This window comes from Crocodylus porosus, unplaced genomic scaffold, assembly GCF_001723895.1.
Source record: "Crocodylus porosus isolate Cpor-Errol unplaced genomic scaffold, CroPor_comp1, whole genome shotgun sequence".
NCBI lineage: Eukaryota > Metazoa > Chordata > Crocodylia > Crocodylidae > Crocodylus > Crocodylus porosus.
Window position 1 is genome coordinate 32,862,420 of NW_017728947.1, and position 12,833 is coordinate 32,875,252.

Consider the following 12,833-nt stretch of genomic DNA (forward strand, 5'->3'; position numbering starts at 1 on the left):
AAAAATCAATCCCACCAGCACTGGACTATTCTTAACCTCCCAGCCCCTTGCCTCATCCTCAGGTGGACAAACCACTTCCCTGACCAGCCAACACCCCCTGCCTGTGCCCAGCAACCCCCCTATACTGCTAGCCACTCCCAGTGACAGTCTTACCCAATTTCTGTATAGCATTTTTTAAAACAAATACTGTCCCAAACACCACATTCGAGTTGTATATCCAAATGTTTTAATATAGTGGTTTACAACTGTTTTAGCCTCAAGGCACCCTCCATAACCTCTCTCAAATTTTCCCAGTTGAAAGTCTCTGAGCTAGAATATAAAATTCATGAAAGACATTGTGGGAGACCTTGAGATTAAAAAGGTTGAGAAATCACCGATTTAGCTGGTGCCAGCTAAAAACAGGGGGGAAGGGGAAGTGACTGGTAACTGCAAGGTCTTTCTTCTCACATTTAACCTCTACATTTTGATTGTTAAGAGTTCAGTCTCTCTCCAACCCACTGAGTTAATTCCCTATTTTCATCCTTTTGAATTTCATCCTGTAACTTTGCCGTGTCAATTTTATTTAATTGTTTTTGCTTGCTTAAGAAAGGAGGCATTCTAAAGGGTTCTCTCTTCTAGATACCTGTTGGTACCTTCAAAATCCAGAGTCACGTCTTCAATTTGTTTTTCTAAGGATATTTTTTTCCTCACTGTGGCTGAGTTTTTCGACATTCAACGAACCTGTCATTTAACGTTCCCTCTTTTCCATTTCTCTCTTAGTATTTTTCAGTTGGATGGTAAATGACTGTATTTGTTCACTCAACTGTCGCATCAATTCAACTGAAGCATCTTGTTTCAAAGCCTAGACATCAGAAAAGTAATGTTATAAAGATGCTTCCAGTGTCAGTTATAGAATGGAGGAAACAGCTCTTCCCTTGTGAGACCAGTATCCAAAGCCAACTAATCACTTTGTTTAATTTCTGACCTATACGTCAGCAAAATTATATAGTGACTAAGGAATTAAGGGCTATTATAAGCTAGTTTGACAGGTAAAAAAGTTTAAACAAACACAATTTTTAATATTACATAATTTATAATAGATCAAGCTTAACTAAGTACATGTACATTTCTTTCCCACGTCATAGGTTTAGGGTTCATAGGTGTAGAGTTGGAAGGGACCTAAGCAGACCATCAAGTCTGACCCCCTGCCCTGGGCAGGAATGAATATTGGGCTCATATGAACCCTGGTAAGTTTAAGCTTATATGACCCCAGCTAGGTAATCATCAAGCCTCCTTTTAAAGACCCCTAAGATAGGAACCAGCACCACTTCCCTTGGAAGCTCGTTTCAGATCCCACCTGCCCTGACTGTGAAGTAGCACCTCCTGATATCAAGCCTGAACCTACTTTCAGCCAACTTGTGGCCATTATTCCTGGTTACTCTAGGAGGTGCTTAGGGGAACAGGGTCTCACCCATTCCCTTCTGGTAAGGCTATAGATGGCCACTAGATCCCCTCTCAGCTTTCTCTTGAGAAGGCTGAACAGGTTCAGGTCCTGTAGCCTCTCCTTGTAGAGCCTGCCCTGCTGCCCCCCAGTCATGAAAGTGGCCCTCCTCTGGACCCTCTCCATGCTGTTGACATCCCTCCTGAAGTGCGGCGCCCAGAACTGGACGCAGTTCTCCAGCTGCGGTCTGACCAGTGTCGCATAGAGGGGGAGGAATACCTCCTTGGACCTGCTTGAGATGCATCTATGGATGCATGACAAGGTATGATTGGACTTACTGACCACATCCTCACATTGGCAGCCCATGTTCGTTTCAGAATCAATAATGACTCCAAGATCTCTTTCTGCCACCGTGCTTTCAAGAAGGGAATTTCCCAGCCTATAGGTACACTGCTGGTTCTTTCTGCCCAAGTGGAGCACCCTGCACTTGTCAGTATTGAATCCCATTCAATACATTCACCCACCCCTGTAACCTGTCCAGGTCCAGTTGTATCCTGTCCCTCCCTTCTACCATGCCCACCACACCTCACATCTTGGTGTTGCCAGCAAATTTGAACGGGGTGCTTTTCACCCTCTCGTCCAAGTCGCTAATAAAGAAATTGAACAGTACAGGCCCAAGGACCAAGGCCTGGGGGACTCCACTGCCCACATCCCTCCAGGTCAAATACTACCCATCCACCACCACTCTCTGGGTGTGCCCCCCTAGCCAATTTGCAGCCCATCTGACTGTGTAGGCATCAATGCCAGTCACCTAGCTTTTTAATAAGAATGGGGTGGGAGACAGCGTCAAAGGCCTTCCTGAAGTCCAGAAGGACTACATCCACCGCAACACCAGGTCACAAAAGCCCTCACTACAGATCGTAGAAGGCAATCAGATTGGTCTGACAGGACCTGCCCCTAATGAACCCATGCTGGTTGCCCTTGGGCATCATCGCCCCCTGCTGGTCCCTCACCAATGTGCTCCTGGATAATTTTGTCAAAGAGCTTCCGCAGGACCGAAGTAAGATTAACAGGCCTATAGTTGCCTGGGTCCTCCCTTTTTTGAAAGTAGAGACTACACTGGCCTTCTTCCAGTCTTCTAGCACCTGACCAGAGCACCACAAGTGCTCATGAAGCCATGCCAGGGGCCCTGTGATGACCCCTGCCAATTCCCTCAGCACCCTGGGGTGGAGAGCAGCTGGACCTGCTGATTTGAACACGTCCAGCCCCTCCAGAAGTTCCCTAACTTGGTCCTCCCTGACCCTAGGCCTGGCAGAGGGTTTCCCGAGTCCATCCTGAATCCCGGTGAGGGAGATGTCCTGGTCCCTGCTCAGAAAAATGAAGGCAAAGAATTTGTTTAAAAGGTCTGCTTTTTCTTCTGGTGCAACTACCAGATTGGCAAGCATAACATGCAAGGGGCCCATGTTGCCTGGTGCCTTCTTTTTACTTCCCGTGTATTTAAAAAAAGGACTTTTTGTTGTCTTTGATCCCTGTTGCTAGCCCTAGTTCTGTCTCCACCTTAGCCTTCCCAACAGCCACCCTACACACTCGAGGGGCTTTGGTGATAGCCCCTGCCTTCCACTGGATGTATGCCCTTTTTTTGGCTTTTCAGGCATTCCTGAACACCTTTGGTGAGCCAAGGGGGCTTTTGAGCACTCTTGCCCTCTTTGACTCACGTTGGGATTGTCACCCCTTGGGCTCAGAGGATTATCTCCTTAAGGAATGACCCATTGTCTTGGACACCTAGATCCCCTACTCTCCAGGACTGTAATGCCTCTCCTACCAGTCTCCTCTCCTACCAGGCCCTCCTGAAGTTAATGCCACTACCTTGCAGCAGGCCCTTGACACCCTGCACTGGATTGTGATCCGTTATCACTTTAACAAGTTACTGTAACAGAGCGGCCTGTTCTCTTATGGAAAGGCAGCTAGTTAAAGTGATGGACTACAACTGTGGGAAGGTTAATGAGGGTGTGGGAAAGAAATGCCAAGGCAGGAAGAACCAGCAAGGAAGTGGGGGAGAAGCATCAGAGGCAGAAGACCTCGAGCTAGGGTTGCCATACATACAGATTTTCCCAGAAAAATCCTTTTCTTGAGCCTCCTGATCTCCGGCTGGGTAGGTTTTCTAAATCTGACCAGATGTCTGGGATTTTGCTTTGCTCTGCTGGTAGAAGCAGCAGGGTGGCAACGGGAGGCAGCAGGGAGCACAGACATACCTGCCTGCAGCTGCAGAGGTGCACACAGACCCATGCTGTACTCCCTGCTGCCTCCAATCACCCTCCCTTGCTCCCACCAGCTGAGCAAAGCAAAATCCCCGACATTTGGTCAGGGCAGAGGGGTCAGGGGATGGGGCTGTTTGCTCCTCCAGCAGTGGAAATGGGTAGGGGAGATTGAGGGCAGCAGGAAAATCTGTGGCCAGTTAGTCGCATAGGGACCCGTGCCTGTGCTTGCAGGGGCTGAGCGGCCAAGAGATGCTGCCCAGGGGGAGGGGGGAAGGGACTGTGGCCAGGCTGCCTGGCCCAGTGCTGCAGCCCCATCCCAGGAAGCCTCCCCACGTCTTCCTTCCAGCAGGCACAGGGGGCCCAGCACACCCCATCACCTCTTGCACGAATCGGAGCCACCATGATCCAGCCTGTTCAGGACAGGGACAGCTGGTGTCCCTCTGGCAGGGCTGAGGGGGTAGGGGGCTGCAGGTCAAGAGTGAGGGGCACTGGGAAGCAGGGGACTGTGGGTTGGGTGCAGGAGGGACTGGCAGCACCAGGGGGCTGCAGGTCAAGAGTGAGGGGCACCAGCAGGGATAGGGGCAGAGGGGGCTGTGGGTCAGGACTGAGGGGCACCATGATGGTCCAGGGGGTCAGAATACTGTGGTTTGGGAGTGAGGGGCAAAGCTGGGATCTGTGGGTTGGGAGCAAGGGGCAGCAGCAGGGCTGGGGGGTGCTATGGCTAGGCAGTGAGGGGCAACAGAATGGGCAGGGCACCAGCAGGTCACTGTCCTCCCATAGTCATATTCTCCCCCTCTGCCCCCCTGCATGACAGGTGTCCTCTTTTTTGGACCTGGAAATATGGTAACCCACATGAGCTATGAGGAGAACAAGCCTGGGAAAGGAAGCCTGAGATCACAGCAAACTCATCCCAGGGTCCAATGCAACCGGGGCAGGCTGGGTGGCACTCCAGATAGCCAAAGCCAGCAGGTTTCAAGACTGGATACAACTGAGGCTAGCTGAGAAACTCTGAGAAGGAGCAAAAACCTGGCTGCAAAGACCTGAGGCAGCAACCTGGTAACAGTTACCTTTTCTTTAAGTATAGTAAATTCTTCTGTTAGATCATGGATAGCTATTTTCTTAGCTATTTTCTCCTCTTTGTACATACTGCATTTAAGACTGTGTCAAGCTAAATATAAAAAAAGAGAATAAAACGTATATTTTGTGTAATTTCATACAAGGCCAATATATAATTATAATGCTGCAATTTATAACTAAGATTGGTGTACAATCTATACACAGGGACCATTTCATTCACCATTGACACTGAGGTACTTCTGATAAAATGTAGTGACTACAGAATGGTGCAAAATAACTATGTGCAAAGGTTCAGCACAAGAAATAAACAGTACTACATTCAATTGAAAGTTGAAGCCTGTTATAAGGGGGGAAATAATACTATTGGAATATAAATAAGAACTAAGGTTAATATCCTAAAAAATCTTACATAGCATATATTATACCTAGTCCTGGCTTACCTAGAATTCAATTTTTAATATTTTTCATGGCTAAAATTGGTGTTTACTTTAAGCATTTATTTTTATCCATTTAAATTGTCAGCATTATGCAAACAAGGACTGTGGTGGACAAATAATGTAGTAATGACAGTATACTGTTAAAGAATTACATGGCAACATGCAAAAAGCAAATCCATAAATCATACCTGCTTTAAATCATTCTGTTCATTCATCAGGAAAGAGCCAGGGAAGGAGGAATCAGAAGAGGAGGGCAGGACCCTGCCACCACCTGACTGGAGTCTCAAATATAGCCTGCTATCTCCTTCCAGCCCACTCCCCCACCCAGCACCTGTGAATGAGCAGCTAATTGCTTGATTGAGGAATCATTAGGCCACCCATTGTTTTCCTCTGTCCCTCCCTCTCTTTTTCCACTGTCCAGTAACAGTGTTAAGGGTTCCCTGTTACAGTCCTCTTTCTATAAATTTTGATCATTACCAATGGAAGTATTTTTCTGTCGGTCTGTGCGTGGGGTGAAATTGTCATCTATTGGTGTTTATTAAACAAAATCTAATCCTGCCAAATCTAAATACACCATATTTTCCTGTATGTGATCTACCATAAGACATGCACCTGTATTCCACCCCCATAGGGCATGCACCTTGCTTTGGAGAAGCCAAAATAAAGAAGAAAAATATTCCAGAGTTATGGCTACCTAGAGCAGGGACAGAGCCTAAGATCACTCACCTTCCCTTTCCTACACAGGCAAAAACTATAGTTCATCTGTGGATGTGTTAACTATCAGCAGTTCTTAGCTACTTTGCCAAAAGCTAAAGTTTTCATAAGTAGTTTCCCACTTACGGGCATTGCCACTACTAAACAACAAGCCCCGCCAACCTAGGCGTGATTACTTGCCCAAGAAATGTACGATAACAATCTAAATGATGAGAAGTTTGCATACATCCATCACAATAAATGGGAGGATGCAGCACTGCACAGGAGTGGAGCTCAAGGGACGCCAGAGGGCAAGGGCAGAACAAAGGCAAGTGACATGTTTTGCACCTTGCTGATAAGATGTTACAAAAGTACAGCAATACTTACTTTATAGTCTCATTTGTGTTGTGTTAATGTTAGAAACATTATTTTCAGAGATACAAGCTGACAGAGAAGAAATATGATATAGGTAGTTGTCACGGAGTGGGGCCTGTGAGCAGCCATGAGCTCGCTAGCACCCCCTGCCATGTCAATTAAGGTGGTCCAGCACCCACCACATCTTTGATCTTAAGTTCAGTTATGGGAGGCTGCCTACTTCCACCTTGACGGTATTACCTCCATTCCAAGTGGGGTGCTCCAATACCCCCAGCCTTAAGGGCAATGCGTGTCTCCTACCTCCCCTTTAGAGCACCCCAAGCCTCACAGCTGTTCCTGGCTGTTGTTCTGCCCTTGCCCTCCGGCACCCCTTGAGCTCATCCTGCCCTGGTGCCCCTCTCTGGCACCCCCAGGCCTGTCACCCACCTGGCACCCCCGGGGCTTGTGATGCCCCGGTGCCTGTGTCTGGACCTCCTGGGCCTATCACGGCACTGTCCCCCTTTGCCAGCGCCCCTGGGTTGGTCACGTGCCTGTCACCCCTTCACTGGTGCCCCTGGGCCACTGCTGCAACCTGCACCCCGCTACCGGTGCCTCTGCGCTTGCCGTGCCCAGGCCTCGCCCCACTGGGCCTGTCTTGCAGTTTTCCCCGCTCCTCACCTTCTCGCGCCCGTTGCCCCCTCTGGGGCCTATGCCGCGCCTCTCCGGCGCAGACCACTGTGCCCCACTGGGCACCAGGAACCCCCAAGCTACTGGGGAGCCCCCGTGAAGCCTCCTTGCACGCCTACAGCCTCACCCGGCCCTCCAGTGCTAGCCATAACACAACCCAAGCCCGAACAGCTGTAACAAAACCAACAAAGAGTCTCCCCGCTCCTAATGCAAACTCCCAGCCCCCAGCAGGGCTTCCACCGTACCTCCCTTCAGGGTTCACTCCTCCCTGGCATCATCGCGGCCGGTCTGCAAGATAAGGCTGCAACCAACAACTCAGGCCTCTCAGCACTGCCACAGAGCTCCAACTCCTGCAGCTACCAGAGGGGAACTGTTACTTTGGCTCTGGCCTGGGCAGTTTATAAAGGCCCAGCCCTGCCCCCTTCTGGTCACCTGATCTGTCTGGTTGCTGTGGCAACCAGCACCTGAGCTGCCCCTGGTGATTGGCAGCTCCTTAACCCTATATTAGTCACAGGACACCTCATTGATCCTGTGACAGTAGTGAATTTAAGTGAATGCTAGCAAAGGTCTGGATTTCAGTTGGGTTTTTTTAATATGTCGAAAGAGACCTGCTAACACGTCTGTAGTTAGTCCTAATATTACTAAGAATTATTTCAAGATGTTCTTCAAACAGCCTTAAAAATCAAGCCAGCAGCACTCAGAACACCAACATCATCAAATTATCATAATACCCACTATCCCATTCTGAAATATCTGTTTGCTGCAAAGGCCTGAACTTCTGCCTAGAGAAAAACCTGACATATACTAACAGGCAGGGAATTAGAATTGTTCTGCAGACTTCACCTGAAAGAATATTTCCACAACCAGGACACTACTAACTCTACAAACCCTCCTGCCACAACCGAGAAAAAAAAAACATAAACCATTGGACTGGATACCTCCCAGTGGACCTAACCACACATTAGACTACTGCATCAACTGTTTCAGAAAGAAAACTAACAGCTACACAAGCCAGGTCTACAACAACCTCTCTCCCTCAGCGAGAAAAGCCATATAGTCCCTAAGATCCAACAACAAAATAGTAATCAAACCAGGAGGCAAAGGTGGAGCCACAGTCATCCTCAACTGTCAAGACTTCATCAATGAAGCAAGTCTTTAACACCAAATACTATAAAGAACTTGGGGAGGACCCCACACCAGAATTCACTCCAGAACTGGAAAATATCATCGCATTCTTCTCAGGCTAGCTTCAGAAAAAAGTACTTCCACTTAAGCGCCACTTTCCCACCCCAGGAACTTCCTATATGCTCCCAAAGATCCACAAACAAGGTAAGCCTGGCAGACCCATCAAAGCCAACTGGTACCTTTTAGTGAGGAAATATCAGCGTTCATAGAAACTATCCTGAAACCACTTGTCAGTCAAAAAGCAAGTTTTCTACAACACACTAGTAATGGGGAAGCAGCCCCATTGGTGGGAGCAGGATGTTTTGGGTAGCCATTTGCCCTTCCTTGGGCTCTGCACACTTTCCCTCCCCCCTTTTCTTCAGTAGCTCTCTCCCCCTATCTCTCTCCCTCACCACTTATGTGCACTCTCTCTTACCTGATGTGGACTTCAGTATGCCAGTGAGTATGCCAGCAAGCTGAAGGAGCAAGAACAAAGAGGATGCCAGTCACCAGTGTGCACAGCCCTAGAGAACCCAAGGCAGAAGTACAAGGGTCCGGTGACCCATGCTCACCATACATGAGCCTGGTCTCAGATTTCAGGGGAAGTTAAGCCACAGGAGTCACGTAGAAATGAAGGCTCCTGGTGGTAAGAGAAGGGGGGAGAGAGAAAACAGACCCCAAGTAAGCAGGAATGGATGGTGGTTGGACAGGGAAGGCTGGTGGCAGCTGTGCAACATGCCAGATAAGCTTCATGCTAAATTTTTTGTGTATTAGTGTTTGAACTGGAAGAAGAACAGCCCAGGACAAGGCTGACCCACAATGGGGAGATTCTTGGGTCATGAGCCAAGCTGGATCGGGTGGTCCTCAGCCCAATAGAACAGACCATGACTAAAGGGCTAGAGAAAGGGGTGCCAGGAGAATACCCCAAACCTCCAGTGCACGCAAGATGTAGAAGGTAGAGACTGAAAGATAAGCCCTGCATGATGGAGGAGAAGCCAACAGTGACAGAATGGGAATGTGTATAATGAGAGGTTGCCTATAAGCCCAGCAGGGAAGGTCTAGCTGAGGCAGGAAAAGGATGATCTGATCCAGGGTGGCCAATCCTTCATGGCCGGTATGTCCCACTGCAATGGAAGTCTGTGGTCCAGAATTGTAGGCCAAGAACTAACTGGTGCAGCTACAGCAAACTTGGGCAGGGCTCGAGGTGCCCATGACCAGACAGACCTGGCATTCAAGACCCTTCATTCTCAACAAGGCCGAGCTCCTGTCAGTATATTCCATCAAGATGTGGTGGGTGAGTCACTGATGGGCAGCTCAGAAGAAAAGGGTGATAGGGAGAAGGTCAGGAAAACAAGTATGCCCAGCCCTTTCCCAGGGAGGTGTAAAACACCACAGGCTTCTTCAACAGAATCCAGAACATCCACCATCTGGGTTGTGAATCCAGAACATCCACCACCTCTTTGAGAAGGCCATACTTGCAACCATGGATGTCACCAGCTTGTACATTAACACCCCACAATATGAAGGCACAGCTGCTGCCTGATATGCCTTGAAGAACATAGAGTACGCTCAGATCTACAACAACATCTTGCACAAATCTTGCACTTCATCCTTACCCACAGCTTCACTTTCAACAAGCATCGCTTCCTCCAAACTATGGTCATAGCTATGGGCACAAAGATGGCCCTGCAATATGCCAACCTCTCATGAGAACCTGGAGGAAAAGTTTCTAGAAAATTGCACCATCAACCTGCACTGTACCTGCACTACATATATGATATTTTCATGGACTAAACACCTGGACTTATTTATGGACTTCCACCACAGGTTTAACAACCATCATTAGGAACCTTAATCAGGGAGAGATGAAGGGTTTTTCATGGCCCTCTTGCAATGTGCAAAGCCACTTTCACAGGCATTTCGCAGCATCCCCACCCTTCACCACTGATTGGCAGAGAGGTCCAAAAGGCCCTGCCCCTCACCACTGATTGGCAGAAAGGTCCCACTGGGGAAGGAGGGGGGAGGAGGTGGCCGCCATCTTAGCTGCTTCTCTTCATGCTGCTCCACCAATTGGTACCTTCCTTCCCCTGGCAGGCTGCAAGGCTGGGCAGCAGTGGCAGTGAGAACTGCTGGCTCCAACTGAGGAGCCAGCATTTTATTATTAGTCAGTTTTTATTTTGGGGGGAAATTCTTTAGGAAATCGTGCCAAACGCCATTTTTTGCAGCAATCGTGTAAACTGCCATTTTTTCATGGTTGCTGTAACAGTCACGAAAGTGCAATGTAAGTAGGTTCCTAATCATCATTCCTTGATTAAACTTTCTATGGAATTCTCCTACATCAAGTTTCTACATACCACAGTCCACATCCAGGATGGCACCCTACAAACACTATAGGCAGAAAACTCAAAGACCACCATATCTATGTCTAGAAGACCAGCAATGATCTCAAGCATACCAAAAAAGAGATAAGGTATAATCTACAACCAGGCTGCCCACCTAACCACCCTAAAATCTGCCTTTATACAGCAAGGACACTCCAGTACAGAAATAGACAATACATTTGGAAGAGCTATCCCTGCAATAGCCTACTACAGTACAAAAAGAAAACCCATGTGACTGTACACCCCTGCATACCCAGGGGCAATGCATAGGGGGTGCACGTGGGTGCACATGCACCCCCTGAGCATGGTGGTGCACCCCCCTACAAAAAGGCCACTCACCACCCCACCACCACCACTGACACCACCGGCGGCATCTGCAGGCAGTCAGCAATCCCCACTGGCTACTGCCAATGCTGCCAGTGGCATCTGTGGGTGGTCACCGTCCCCTGGTCTGTACTTGCCACTCCTGCTGCCAACAGCATTGGTGGCATCTACTGGAGCTCCCTGTTTACTGACACCACACTCCCGCTGCTGCCATGCCCCCCCAGCTGCTGGGGGCACGCGTTGTTCATGTGCACTTCCCTAACCTATCACCACATTGGAACTGAAGAAGCATCATCACAAACTTCAGTCTATGCTTCACAAAGATCAGACCTTGATATAAATACTCCCAGCCCCTCCACTCCTGGATTTCCAATTACCCTCTAACCTTGCCCGACTTATCATAAGAAGCAAACTCTCCACTGCCCAACAGATACCACATGGGACAGCCTTGCCTTGGCAAGAAATGCTTAACCTGTCAGCACATCTCCACTGCTACTGCAAGCCCCCTTCCCCCATAACAAAACTATCAGAATCCTACACAGGCCTTTTCCAAATTATGATAGACCTCATCCAATGCACCAAGTGCCTTCCTGGCAACTAAGTGGATAAAACTGAACAGCAACTACACAGTAGAAAGAACTCTCACAGAAAATATCTAAAGGACAGAGATCTATGTGCACCATTAGGAGCACATTTCTTATAGAACAACCAGTCCCTCTTGTTGGCACTGGATTTGGACCCGGCCCCTATACCTTTGTTCTGCGTGAGCACAATCCTCACACCAACCACAATACCTGCCAGTTGATAATAGGTGAATTTATTGATATACAGTGGTAACAAAAAAACAACAATACAAATAATTCTATATCTACCAATCCTAGGGCTGTCGTCAAAGTCAAAGTACATTTGGTAAGGATACAGGCTCCACTCAGAGGCTCTTTCTATTAGGTGTCAGACGTCAGCATGGCATGTTAACAGTCTGGAGCCGGGATGCTAAGGCCCATAGTCCCCCTCCAGTGGGGTGCATGAGATGGGCTGCTGGTATGCCCTCTGTTCATGCTGCCTTGGGGACCCTTATCAGGGCATGGGAACAAGTATGGGGACCCTGCTCAGGGAGGAGAAGGAGGGATGAGAGGGATGGACAAAGGGAGGGATGAGAAGGAACAGGGAGGGACACTGTTAATCTCAAGTCTCTGCTTTTGTATTCTCCTTCCCCCTTGATGACTCCTCATGACTCTTCATTCATGGCTGTCTCTGGTTGGTCGTCTCTGTGGTCACACATCCACCTAGCCTTCTTGACCTTCTTCTAATTTGGAAACTGGGACTCAGGGACCCCACTGGGGCCTTGCTGCTGGTGTCACTTATCTCATGTTATGGGACAGCATGGTACATTCTTCCTTGGTTCCCAGGCTCTGTGTCCGTGTTCTGTTAGACAACCTGTCTGCCTTGAAGGCTGTGATCTTGTGTTATGGCATCCCCCCCTCAATTCTCAGGCTGTGTCCATCTATTGGCCTTGTGCTAGACAGCCCGTCTGCTCCCAGAGCTATATGTGTGAAACCCAGGCTCTTTAGATATCAGTTAACCCCTGCTGTCCATCCTGAACCTTTATAATGCATATATCTAATAGCTGTAAGTCAATTCCCCCCAAAAACAGACCTTTAACTACTGTTTCTAAGCCAACACCTCTGTGATCTATCTTTATGGTCAAGAAAAATCTACTTAACACCAAATTCATAAGCTGGCTGGACACTAACCACCAAGGACTGAACGCGGATTCTGGTTTTAAGGTACATTATATTTTACCTGACTCCTGAATTCTTTCCACATATGAAAGATAAGAATGACTGTGACAGGGGTATGTCACTGGAGCCTTTCTATTGGTGGCTCCATCTTCCTGTCTTGGGCTAACCACCTGCTTACTCACCTGCCATGCCTTGATCTTAATTGATTGAGTGATGTAATTAGCAGGAAGCTGGCCACTTTATATGCCTGGTGTCAGGGGGCGCTATCTGTGGTTCCTTTTCTTCTCCTACACCAC